The sequence below is a fragment of the Zea mays genome, chromosome 2 (genome assembly GCF_902167145.1).
Source record: "Zea mays cultivar B73 chromosome 2, Zm-B73-REFERENCE-NAM-5.0, whole genome shotgun sequence".
Classification (NCBI taxonomy): domain Eukaryota; kingdom Viridiplantae; phylum Streptophyta; class Magnoliopsida; order Poales; family Poaceae; genus Zea; species Zea mays.
The window spans coordinates 56,851,768-56,863,992 of NC_050097.1; the positions used below are offsets into that span (position 1 = coordinate 56,851,768).

The 12,225-nt window shown below is 46.0% G+C and overlaps 1 long non-coding RNA gene across 1 annotated transcript; it reads right to left on the reverse strand.

The window, feature by feature from the left end:
- Nucleotides 1-5,398: 5,398 nt before the first annotated feature.
- Nucleotides 5,399-6,158, reverse strand: LOC103646480 (uncharacterized). The gene is made up of 2 exons (XR_002267561.1): nucleotides 5,990-6,158; nucleotides 5,399-5,904 (listed from the first exon to the last, which is right to left on the reverse strand). It is a non-coding gene; the product is annotated as an uncharacterized lncRNA (long non-coding RNA).
- Nucleotides 6,159-12,225: the final 6,067 nt, after the last annotated feature.

Consider the following 12,225-nt stretch of genomic DNA (forward strand, 5'->3'; position numbering starts at 1 on the left):
GGGACAGCTGTCGGAGCGGTTGGGTCCTTGCTGACGTCCCCCTGCGTAAGGGAGCTGAGAGCCGCCGTCGTCACAGGGCTAGCGGGGCGCCATCATTGCCTATCTGGCGGAGCTAGCCAGATGGGACACCGGTCTTGTTCTCTGCGGCCCGAGTCGGCTCGGGGTAGGGTGATGATGGCGCTTCCTGTTGACGTGGCGGGCCTGTGCCCTAGGTCGGGCGACGTGGAGGCTCCTCCGAAGCCGGGGTCGAGTCTGTCTTCCATGGCCGAGGCCGAGCCCGAGCTCCTAGGTCGGGCGAGGCGGAGGTCGTTCGGCAGAGGCCAGGGCGGAGTCCGAGCCCTGGGGTCGGGCGAAGCGGAGTTCGTCGTCTTCTGGGGTTGAGCCCGAGTCCGAGCCCTGGGTCGGGCGGAGCGGAGTTCGCCGTCTTCCAGGGCCTTAGCCCGAGTCCGAGCCCTGGGTCGGGCGGAGCGGAGTTCGCCGTCTTCCGAGGCCTTAGCCCGAGTCCGAGCCCTGGGTCGGGCGGAGCAGAGTTCGTCGTCTTCCGGGGCGTAGCCCGAGTCCGAGCCCTGGGTCGGGCAGAGCGGAGTTCGCCGTCTTCCGGGGCCTAGCCTGAGTCCGAGCCCTGGGTCGGGCGGAGCGGAGTTTCCTATGGCGCCTTTGGCAAGGCCTGACTGCCTGTCAGTCTCACTCTGTCAAGTGGCACTGCAGTCGGAGTGGCACAGGCGGCGCTGTCCTTCTGTCAGACCGGTCAGTGGAGCGGCGAAGTGACGGCGGTCACTTCGGCTCTGCCGGGGGGCGCGCGTCAGGATAAAGGTGTCAGGCTACCTTTGCGTTAAATGCTCCTGCGACTTGGTCGGTCGGCGCGACGATTTAGTCAGGGTTGCTTCTTAGCGAAGGCAAGGCCTCGGGCGAGCCGGAGATGTGTCCGCCGTTAAAAGGGGGGCCTCGGGCGAGACGGAAATCCCTCGGGTCGGCTGCCCTTGCCCGAGGCTAGGCTTGGGCGAGGCATGATCGAGTCGCTCGTATGGACTGATCCCTGACTTAATCGCACCCATCAGGCCTCTGCAGCTTTATGCTGATGGGGGTTACCAGCTGAGAATTAGGCGTCTTGAGGGTACCCCTAATTATGGTCCCCGACAATCTTGTTTTTCATAATCCGTATCCTGACACTTAATAAATATGTACGTTGTAATGTTATGCCCTTCTACATGCTCTTGGATTTGCAATGCCTTCATTTGCTCATGTTTTGCTTATTCTGGCTCCTGACACAAGTAAACTATCTAAACGACATGGAGCTACTTCTATGGGGCAGGTAACTTACCGATTATTTTCTATCTCAAATCTCTGCCAACATATATTGTTTTATACAAGAATGAAGTCTGATGTTTCTTTATCACCGCACAGTATAAAGAGATGGTCAATTATTTAGCACTACTGGGCTGGGGTGATGGTACTGAAAATGAGTTCTTCACTATCGATGAATGCATAATTAAATAGTTAATTTGTATCGATCTTCTTTTCTTGTCATTGTTAAATATGGTTTCCTCAGTGTTCTATATAAAGATTTGTGATGAACTCAGCCTTAAATTTAAACTAAATGCGGGCTTTTTTTTGTCTTGCTTGAGTTTTATTATATAGTCACAGTAAATAAATGGAAAATAATTTGTGAATTTTAATATGTGCTTTTATATGCAATTGGTTTAATCTTGCTCTGATGAAGTCTGTCATTTTTTTAAAATGCAGCTTGCTTTCACTTCTTAGTGTACCCTTCACTGATCCTGGTTTAGATGCATCGGCCAAGCTGCTTATCTGTCCCAGCACCATAACCTTGACGCAAGCTACCAGATCGGGTTCTACATTGCAGTTCCTGGTACGAACACTACTGCCACTATCTGGTTCACGTATGTACTCTACATTGCATTATGCTTTCAGTAGTGAAGTCGCCTTCGAAGAAGCGATGGAGTGCTTGATATCCTAGATATTGTACTAGCTTCAGACCTCGCCGAATTGACACCTTCGAACAAATGAAGTCGCCAGATTGGTAGGCTCTGAGTGTTTCACCTTTGAACAAATGGTATAATTTTTTAGCATAGGAAATCGGCACTACTGTGCTAGATAGAAGTTAGAAAGCGCTGGCTTTGATACAGGATCATAAGAACTTCCACTTATGCAGGTGAAGGTTCTCAGATCAATTCAGAAAGTGATATGAATAGAGTGGGACAAAGCAGGGTAAGTAGCACACCATTGTCCTTTCAATAATAGAAAATGGACTCATTATCCTAAAAGTTTCAGCTAGACATCGACATCTGCAAGTTGATTTCAGTGCGCAAGGTACCCAAATCTGCACAGAAACAGGAAGAGGGAGGGCAATGTGCAGTTTGGAAAGTTTGGTCAACGTGGATGAGTACCCCAACCTGATCTATAGGGATGTTCCATACCATTTCCTGAAGGACTCAAAGAATCATCCCTCCAACCGTGGGGCTTATAGATGGTGTAACTAACTCTTTGAATTATGTCAAACATAATGTTTCAGCACTAGATTACTATCATCATGAATTCGTGCTGAATCATAGAATCAAGAAAGGCTTATCTTGGAACGTGCAATGCTTTTCTTTTTACATGGGAATGGCAAGATGGCTGTGTGATCATAAGGCTAATGAGCCGGACCATGCAAAATGGAATTGTAAGAAAACAAGGAGGCTGACAGATGCATCATCATTCACTTAAGGCAAAATGTCTGTTTTTTTGTGCTACTGTACTAATGAGCATTTATGATGCCATTTGGTTTTCTATGATTTAATTTAGCTCACCAGTGCATAGAGACGCTTGACTGAGGAAAACTTGTGTTTTCAGTGTAATCTGCATTTCTTTACTCAAAATGGACAACTTTTATATATAATTGAACCCAGCTAAAGCTAATTTCCCATTGCTTTGGCTAAACTAATCACGAAATATTATTATTTTTTATTTGATACTTGAGATCACATTTATCTCCTGATATAGGTTGCCATTCGTGGTGGCATTACTATGGATGGTGGTGGAGGTGTTTCCATTCCTGGAACATTCCACATTGCAACTTATAGGACAGTACATCACTTTTATTTTCTATAGATTTTTGTGGCGAGCTTATATTATTTTCTTTTTGATGCTTCATGAATAGTTTAACCGCAGGTGTTTGATATATTTTTTAACGCAACTATTCCAAGTATTTGTAACTCGAGAAGTTTATATTGGATTTCCATCCTGATGTTGCAGCCTTCTTTTATTTGTGGCATCTTAATAATATGGAGTGAAAAGTCTTTTGGTGCAAGCAGGCAGACAAGGCATCCATGTTGGATGAAATCTCTATATTAATTATGTGCTTATCGTAGGCGTCCACAATTCACAGTGGTGCACGGTTCTGCCGTCGCGCTGCGCGCCTACCATCTCCCTCCTTCCTTCCTTCGACGACGCTCCTTCCTTCGACGGCCCGCAGCGGCTCCCCTCGAATCTCGCCCGCGCGCCACCTCGCATCCCGACCGCTCGCCTACTATGGAATGGGTGTCCCTCGCATTCCGCCCGCAGCGGATCCCTCAAATCCCGTCAGCAGCGACTCCAATCCCCGCTCCTATCGCCATTGCTTGATAAATGATGACAATGGTGATGGTCATGATATATGCTCAATATTGTATTGATCTTTTTCCGAGTTTTAGGTTGTCATGTTGTTTGCTGGAATGGAGATATTTCATTGTTCACTTGGTTCATGTGACAGAGTTAATTACCTTATTTCCGTCCTTTCTTAGTACCCTTTTTCTGAGATTTGAGTTGTAAATAACACTTTCCTAATCGTGTTGTCATTATAACTCAATGACATTATTAAAATCATATATAAAAGTCTATATGGTACCGATGGTTGCAATGTAATGGTGAAATAGCTATATTAAAATAACAAAATTTATGTAGGGTAGGATCACAAATGGATTCTGAAACATTTTCTCATAACAATATAACACACATATGTACATAAGTTATCGTGTTATTATACGGTTCCGTTGCAACGCACGGGCACTCACCTAGTAAATAATAAAAAGCTTGACGACAGCTTTTTTCTTTGTTTTAGCACAAGTGTATGGCTTCCGTGTTCAACATTGTTGTGCTTGTTTATATGTATCAACTATAGCCATTATTGAGGAAGATAACGAAAGGGGTTAAATAAAGCATCCGTTCCTTTTTTTATTATATTTTTATATGTAATCTGGGATGGATTGTGAATAGGGTAAATGTAGTCTTTATATACAGTAAATAATGTTCTTTAGTCACTAAAACTAAATAGAGTACTTTAGTGGCTAAAGACTAAAGGAACCAAATAGACCAAAGGACGTGTACAACCTCATTAATTAGGTGGTCTCTAAGAGGTATGTAGGTGGTTAATTGAAAAAAAAATACAACCCATCTCTACACGATTCTTTATACGTAACTTTATTTATTTTTTAGGGGCTCAGAGTTATACCATACAACTTTTTTTGTCTACTTATAAAACCGTTCGACCTTCTCGTGGGCCTAAGGCCTTATGTGGACAATGTGGTCGGGTGGGAACGCTACGTACAGTGTGTCCTGTGTTCGATGGAGCCCATGAAATCGAGCGGTACGGTGAGCCTGGGCTTTAAGTTTCGACCCAGCAGAATGGGCGTATCTGGGCCAACCCGTGCGCTGAGTTGTCCGCTCGCAGCCGGACGTGTATATATAATAGAAATACTAGTTATATACCCGTGCGTTGCTACGGAATCAATATGATAAAAATGCATTAATATGCAAAAACACTAATTATTATTCTATATTTATGTTAATATCACTAAAAGGAGATGTTTAATATTCAGAATTGATGGTTTGGTACAAGATTTTTATATTACAAACATATATTAATATATTTTCTAACATATAAAAGTAAAATCCTAAAATTTGATACAATCTTAGAAATTGATAAAAAAACATGCTCAATCTAATGGTACCTAGCTTAGAATTATTTAAATCTTGCATACTCTGTTTGATTTTTATTTGCTAGTACTATATTTAGTCTACCTTGACTCGAACATGCTAATCACCATATCACAAAAAGAAACATCCTTTGTTTTCAGTTTCTTGTTTATAAACATGCAAATGAGTTCCGTTCGTTGATTTTAATTAATAGCACAAAATGGACATGGTCGCACAAGAGAATAATGTAACAAAACAACTTTATAAAGTAATGTGAACCTTTTTGTAACACAGTAAATGACTCCAGAGGAGAACAAAATACTTAACGAAAGCCATAAACAACTTATATATAAATCATATCTGAAAAAAGTAATAACTATGGGCCAAATAATGACGATACAGCTCCGCAGAGGTCCCAAGAAAGCAACAACATATGAACAGTGAGTTAGATGTATGCTACACATCAACAACGCACATCAGGGGGCGTAAGCAAGTCCAAAGATAAAAGCTTCTATGGGGGCTCTTGAGCTCCGACCATACCACCCTGGAGGTCACTGCCCCGCATATAGCATCATGATCTACCTATGATTTTTCTCTCTAAACAATCTATTGTCGTGATTTCTAACCCTTCCTGCTTCAGGCAGAAAGTTCCCTCGTGTCAGAACACATTTTCATCGGGGAGGCCAGACTCAGACGTCGGATTCAAAAAAATCCACTGGTCTTTATCCAAGGTTACTCAGGATTTCCCTGTTTTCTCCCGAATGGACGGACCGATGTTCCAATGCCTTTGTTACCATTTACTGGAGCAATTCTCAATGGGTGAGCTTCAGTATTGAAAACACACTCCTCAAAGGATATGACTGATGGAGGGGAGAAAAGTAGGTAGAGGTACTTGAGCGTCTCTGCCAGGAAGAAGCTCTGCATCATGTTATCTTTTTCACCAGTGTTCACCTGAACACAAATGTTCCAACAATAGCTGTGTCAGACAAATGTTATTCAGCAGAAATTCATCAATGGGAGTTATGAGGAAACATACATCTCTCAGTCCCACATATCCAGATTCTACACGGGAGTTCTTCTCAAATGCCTAGAATATGTCCCACCCCCAATCTTGGTACATTGTATTCCCCGTCAAGCGCCATAGGTACATAAGTGATTCAACAGTATCCGATCTCAAGATGTTCCACGATGTGCCCACACTCATGTCCTATGCTTAGTAGGAAAATAACATTCAGAATTGATGGTTTGGTACAAGATTTTTATTGTTGGAAGAGGAAAAATAAAGGAGTGCCATACTACCTGTCCAGCATGGAAAAAATAATTTTCGCCAACCAACTTTGTGGGAGTGGTTTGGTAGAAATTATAGCAGGTCCCAGCAAGCTATGACATAAATGGAAAAGGGAAAAAGTCATACCAGCAAACATAAAGAAAACCATATTCATTCTCAAGTGTGTCATGCAAAGACTTGAAATATTCGATAAACAGGAGGATTGCCACAAGGATTTACCTCTTTTGCCATATTCATAATTTGCTCTGATTGTTCTGGCCCATAACCAGAGGCTCCTAATGCCAGCATACCAGGGGCAAAGCAAGCAAGTTCATCCATCTGTGTTTGTCCCAGGCAGAACTTGTTAGAACTTTAGAGAAGAATGGGGGATAAGCTTCAGCAAGCAGCCTGCCATCAATAAAGAACACACAACTGAATGAGGATACATTACCTTGTCACACAATGAGCCACCATTCTTTTCACAAATGTAGTAGTAATTAGATGGTGTAGTTTTCTTTGTTAAACTTAATAGACCTTCCATTGATGTATCCCACATTTGTCTAAAATGAAAAACATGAATGGAATTGTTATCCATGTTGAATCAAATAAATTGCAATGCCTACTTAACATTATGAAACCAGGTTGACAATAGTCCCAAACCTATTGTGTTTTACATGCTCAGTTTTATTCCCCTGGATCCAGACCTTGAGCAAATATTCATAGAAGCTGAACAGTTGCCACGAGAGTTAAAGGCACAAAGTCTACATTCATAAAATCTAATCACTGGACTGCTGCAACTAATTTCATTTCAATAGAGGATACATGAAAAATGTAGTCAATGAGTACATGATTATAGGTTCAAATGAAGAACACACAAGTTTGTTAGTGACCACATACCTTTACTCTGATGAAGCAAGAGGCGTTTCTAGTAACTTTCAGGAGAAAAAAGAGACAGTGATTCAACCATAGATGTGGAACAGTGAAAAAAAACCTGACCATCAGAGGGGAACCTGGTACACTACAAATGTAGGATCTTAATACCATAGATGTGGTGCTTCTACCTCTCAAATGGAAATGCATGTGTGTTAGTGGATTTGAACATATATGCACTGAATAGTTTAGATATGGCCAGTAGGCACATCATAAAACATGTTGATCTTGCTTGCCTAGTAGAAGAGCAAGGAAAGACACTTCACAATAACAATGTATACTACCTCCATTTTTATTTATTTGACGCCACTTTATTCAAATTTGTACTAACCGGCAACAAATAACAATTAATGGTGGGACTACCTAGATAAGCAATTATATCATGTTTAATGATAGACCCAGCAATTGCATTTGACATTACTCTTACCCATAACCTGTACAAATACACTCCTTTTCTTCTCTGTCGTCAAACCTTTGCGTAAGCCTTGAAGCGCTTCATTCTTTGGCGGAGAATATTTCAAATGATATATTTTCCCTGTTACAAGATCAAGTCATCTTCCAACCACCCTTTCAACAAGGAGTTAATCTAGAACCTATAACAATAAAGAATGGGTTAAAGGCACAAATTCTACATTCATAAAATCTAATCACTGGACTGCTACAATTAATTTCATTTCAATAGAGGATGCATGAAAAATGTAGTCAATGAGTACATGATTATAGGTTCAAATGAAGAACACACAAGTTTGTTAGTGACCACATACCTTTACTCTGATGAAGAGTAGAGTGAATGAAAGAAATGCTGATATGTTGTGCTTCTTTGAGCCTGTCTCCTGTAACTGCAGATCGGTCCACCCTTTCACTTCCTGCAAGGTCCACAAGATGCAGAGCACCACGCAAAGTGTTACTGGTTTTTAAATCCTGGCCCTGGACATGGATGGTCACAACACCACACAAAATAAACAAAATAAACAAATTGCCCACAAGCAAGGTCTCTTTATACAAAGGACAAGCAGCACAAGTAACTTACCTGTGAGATCTGCTGCTCCTCTCGTTCAAGGCTGTTGCACTCATGGATCTATTGTTGTGCCCTGTTTGCATTAGTTCAATAACATGAGAAGTCGAATCAACAGGACACATTGTTGCATCAGGAACTGCAAGTCCATTGGGCTGGGTGGTATTCTGGATCCCTAGTGTGCGCAAGTTAAGGAAAACGAGTGGTTTGTTACATCACTTCAGTCAGCAAAAAACAATGGAATAAATTCCTACAAGCAGTATGATGGCAGTAGAATCTGAAAAACTGGTATCACTTAACTCATTGAGGTTTTAAAGAACTCAGATTTTTGGAATGATATATTGAGTGGTTGACTGAAGTCTTCCTCCATCCAAGTGCTCATAAGGCCTTGTTTCGATGTTCATGTATCCCCGCAATCCATGTGTGTTGGAGTTAGACCAATAGAACACTTTCTTTTTTTGTTCTGGTCACTAAGCAAGAAACAAAACTGAAACATAAACTGGGAAGTCACTATATTATAAGCAAATATTGACATCTTAAGAAACATTCATTGTATATGCTCAAGTGATAAATAGGTGGCAACACAAGACAAGATTATACTCCGGAATGTGTGCTCTGTATCTTTCCCAACACAAGTGTAAGGAACTTATGTGAAGGATGTTGACAGACCTGAGCATCCTCCCATTGAAGGTGACAGTTTTATCAGAGTGACCATCTACGTTGGCAACGAATGCTGCACAAACTGAACCAGCTATGTATACTGCTGCCTGAAGATAGAAGAATGCAGAATTTTTTTTATACGGACCAGACATTGAAGATAAAAAAAATCAGAATGAGGGAACCAGCTATGTATACTGCTGCCTGAAGATAGAAGAATGCAGAATTTTTTTATACGGACCAGACATTGAAGATAAAAAAAAATTCAGAATGAGCACTGGAGCATGAGGGACTCACCGGAAAGGCCATCTCGGCGGTGTCTGCTTCTAGTCGTGCCTAGACGTCGTCGTAGAACTGGTACTGGACTGCCTCCTCCCATGTCTTGAACTGAAGTTATTCCTATAAAACTTACTGACTGTTTCTACTATGTGAGTTAAGGAAAGCTCAGCGAAAAAGAAGTTGGTTAGGTATGCAGGAACCCATTTGTGCCTTATTATTTCATACAGTGACTGCAGCCAATTATCGTCTCTTAGGCCATACTTGTCAAGAATGGAGCCCCAGAGCATGTCAAAAATAACTGCGATATCACACCCATTGACACATCTCTTGAGCTCCTCATGTAACCCAGGAAACCTTGTGCGGGCATCAGTCAGTCTCTTCTTGCATCTAGACAAGATGCGCCATCTGCAAAGACGATGGAAACACTGAGAAAATACTTTTGCAATAGCAGCTGCTATTCCCTTACCTTCATCGGTAGTCAAGGAAAATGGTAACCTACTATCCATTGCTGTCAACCACGTCTCAAAAAATCCACTCCTCGCCCATCTTGTCGTCGGGCTCGGCAGCCTGGTCGTCGGCCTTGGCAGCGGAGGTAGGTTCTTGGGGCTACCGCTGAGGCACCGATACGTGACCAGTGCCGCGCTCTGGACCACCCACGCCGAGTACTGGCCCTTCACGCGAGCATAATCCGGGGTGAGGCCAGATCCGTGGATGGCAAGGCCGATCCGGGGAAGAGGTGGAGGTCCCTTCCATGGAGACCGAGCGGGGTTTAGGGATGACGCGAGCATCACGGACGCCTTCCATGGAGAGCGTGGATGCGGACGCGGATCCAGGGCGGAAGGTGGCTGGGACACGGATCTGAGGCGGACGCGCTTGTCGAGGGTGCGGGGGAGGGAGCTTGCCGAGGGCGCAGAGGGAGCTTGTCGCGACATCCTCGGTGTGGACGCGCCGAGATTGCCGCGGGGGAGAGGACGCTTGCCGCGGAGTGCTTGCCGAGGGCGCGGGGGAGATTGTCGCGGAGGAGGGGGCGTCTACCGAGGGGCTGAGATTGCTGCGGGGGAGACGGCGCCTGCCCAGGGCTCGGGTTCGAGGGTGGGGATCCGCGCGGAGGAGGGGGCGCCTGCCAAGGGCCCGTGATGGCGGACCGGTTCTGCTCCTCGAGCGAGAGGTTGAGCAGCGCGGTGACTGTGCTCTCCTGCGCCATGGGTCGGTGCTCCGAAGCAGCGGCACGAGCGCCGGGATGGCGCCCGACACGCCGATCTGCTCGCGGATGTCGGAGCGATGCTTCGCCAGCACCCGCACGCATGCTAGCACGAACGACTCCATGTGCTCCAGCGGAGCAGCGTCCGCCGACAGATCCATGGACTCGAGGTCGTTCAGATCCACGGCGGCCGCGTCCGGCACGTCGGATCTGAGCGCCGCCCCCGTCGTGGCAGCGAGGCGCTCGAGCTCGCCGGAGATGTCGGAGTTGAAGCCGTGGATCGCTTTCCACCAATCGCCAATCGCGGCGTGTGTGACGGGCGTGGTGCAGACGCGCGACGCGAGATCCAGGGGACAGCACGGAGGCGGTTGGAGAGGCTGGGGCGAGGATCCAGGGGACGGCGCAGTGAGGGGGAGAGGAGGGCGACGCAGTGAGGGGGAGAGGAGGAGGTGGCGGCGTAGTGAGGGGAGAGGAGGAGGAGGTGATTGCGTAGGGGCGCGGCGAGATTTCCGGACGCAGGGGCGTGGAACGAAGGCAGAACCGTGCACCACACCGGGTGGACGTCTACACTACTATCTTATAGAGTAGTATAGAATCAGGACAATACCCGTATGGTATAGTCAGGACAAAAGCCATACACTCATTGTACGTAGTAGAAGGTAGCAGAGAGATGGGAGAAGCATATCCATCAATGCATATCCATATGGTAACGACTGACTAGTGGGATGGGATTTGTACGAATGTATTCGGAATCCTATCCTATCGCATCACACTCCAATCATATCCCGGCGCAGAGGCGCAGAGCCGATTCCGGTCTGATTAAAAAGCTCCGAATCCCACGTATCGTGCCCTCATCCCATCGTTAACAACAAACAGCCAAGCTTGATACGGGTCCCCGTCTCGATCGCTCGAAGTTGGCTGGCCCAGGCCTAAACGAATCCTTTGGATTTGGATCTGGATCCTTCGATGCCCCGGTGCATGATCGTGTGCGCGCAGCCCCAGAGCCCGAAAAGTGGTCATTTGTCAAGCCCGCCCGCGAGAGCCTGGTACTCTGGTCGCCCGTCCCGATCCCACCCCATGTGCTCTAAGGCCTCGCGGGCGTGGACTTTGCACGTAAAGAACACGAGCCACTTGACCTGCAGACTGCAGTTCCAACTCCCAACTTGTGCAGCACTCCGCTCTCGCCCCGCGGCCGCCGCATCCAATCATGCGTGGCGTGGCGGAGGATTCCCCAGTCGGCAAAGCGCAGTGCGTCGTGCAATCACCAGGCAGCTGGCGCTGGGCATGGTGGTACATTTTAGCACTGGCAGAGTGGCAGAGATTCGTCGTCGTGGTTTGTATGTCGAGCACGTTCAGCGCGACCAGCCTCGGCTGAGCAACAGCTCCTGTTCGTGCGGCGAACCGCAAGGCGGACGGGCGGGCTTCCCTTTGTCTACTGGGCACGCGCGCGTCGTCGTCGACTGGATTGGACTGGACTGGACTGACCAACCAACCACGGCGCGTCGGTCGGCGGCGTAAAAAAGTAGCGTCGCCGGCCGGACAACTTTTCGGAGTTAATGCGCTGGGATCCTCGCGAAAAAGGTGCGGAGATCTTCGTGGCGATGCTTGGCCCGGTGGAGTGGAGCAGCACATGCATGCTCGGCCGCGTTGTTTGGAGGACAGCCTTTGACTTGAGTACGTAGTGACATGCATCCAGACTTTAGTAATCCTCCTACTATAGTTAAGCTTAACCAACGGGTTTCTTTGCCACTTGCGGCTGCATGTTTGTTGGTTAAGCTAGGAATGAGATATGATATACTATTCCCTTGTGTGTGTGATTGGGGTTGGGGCTTGCGAGTTATATCTCTTATGTTTCTTGTTCCTCCGAGTCTCACACGAACAACCACATCTTTGTTGAGCGTGTACCCCTAGCTATAGGTATAG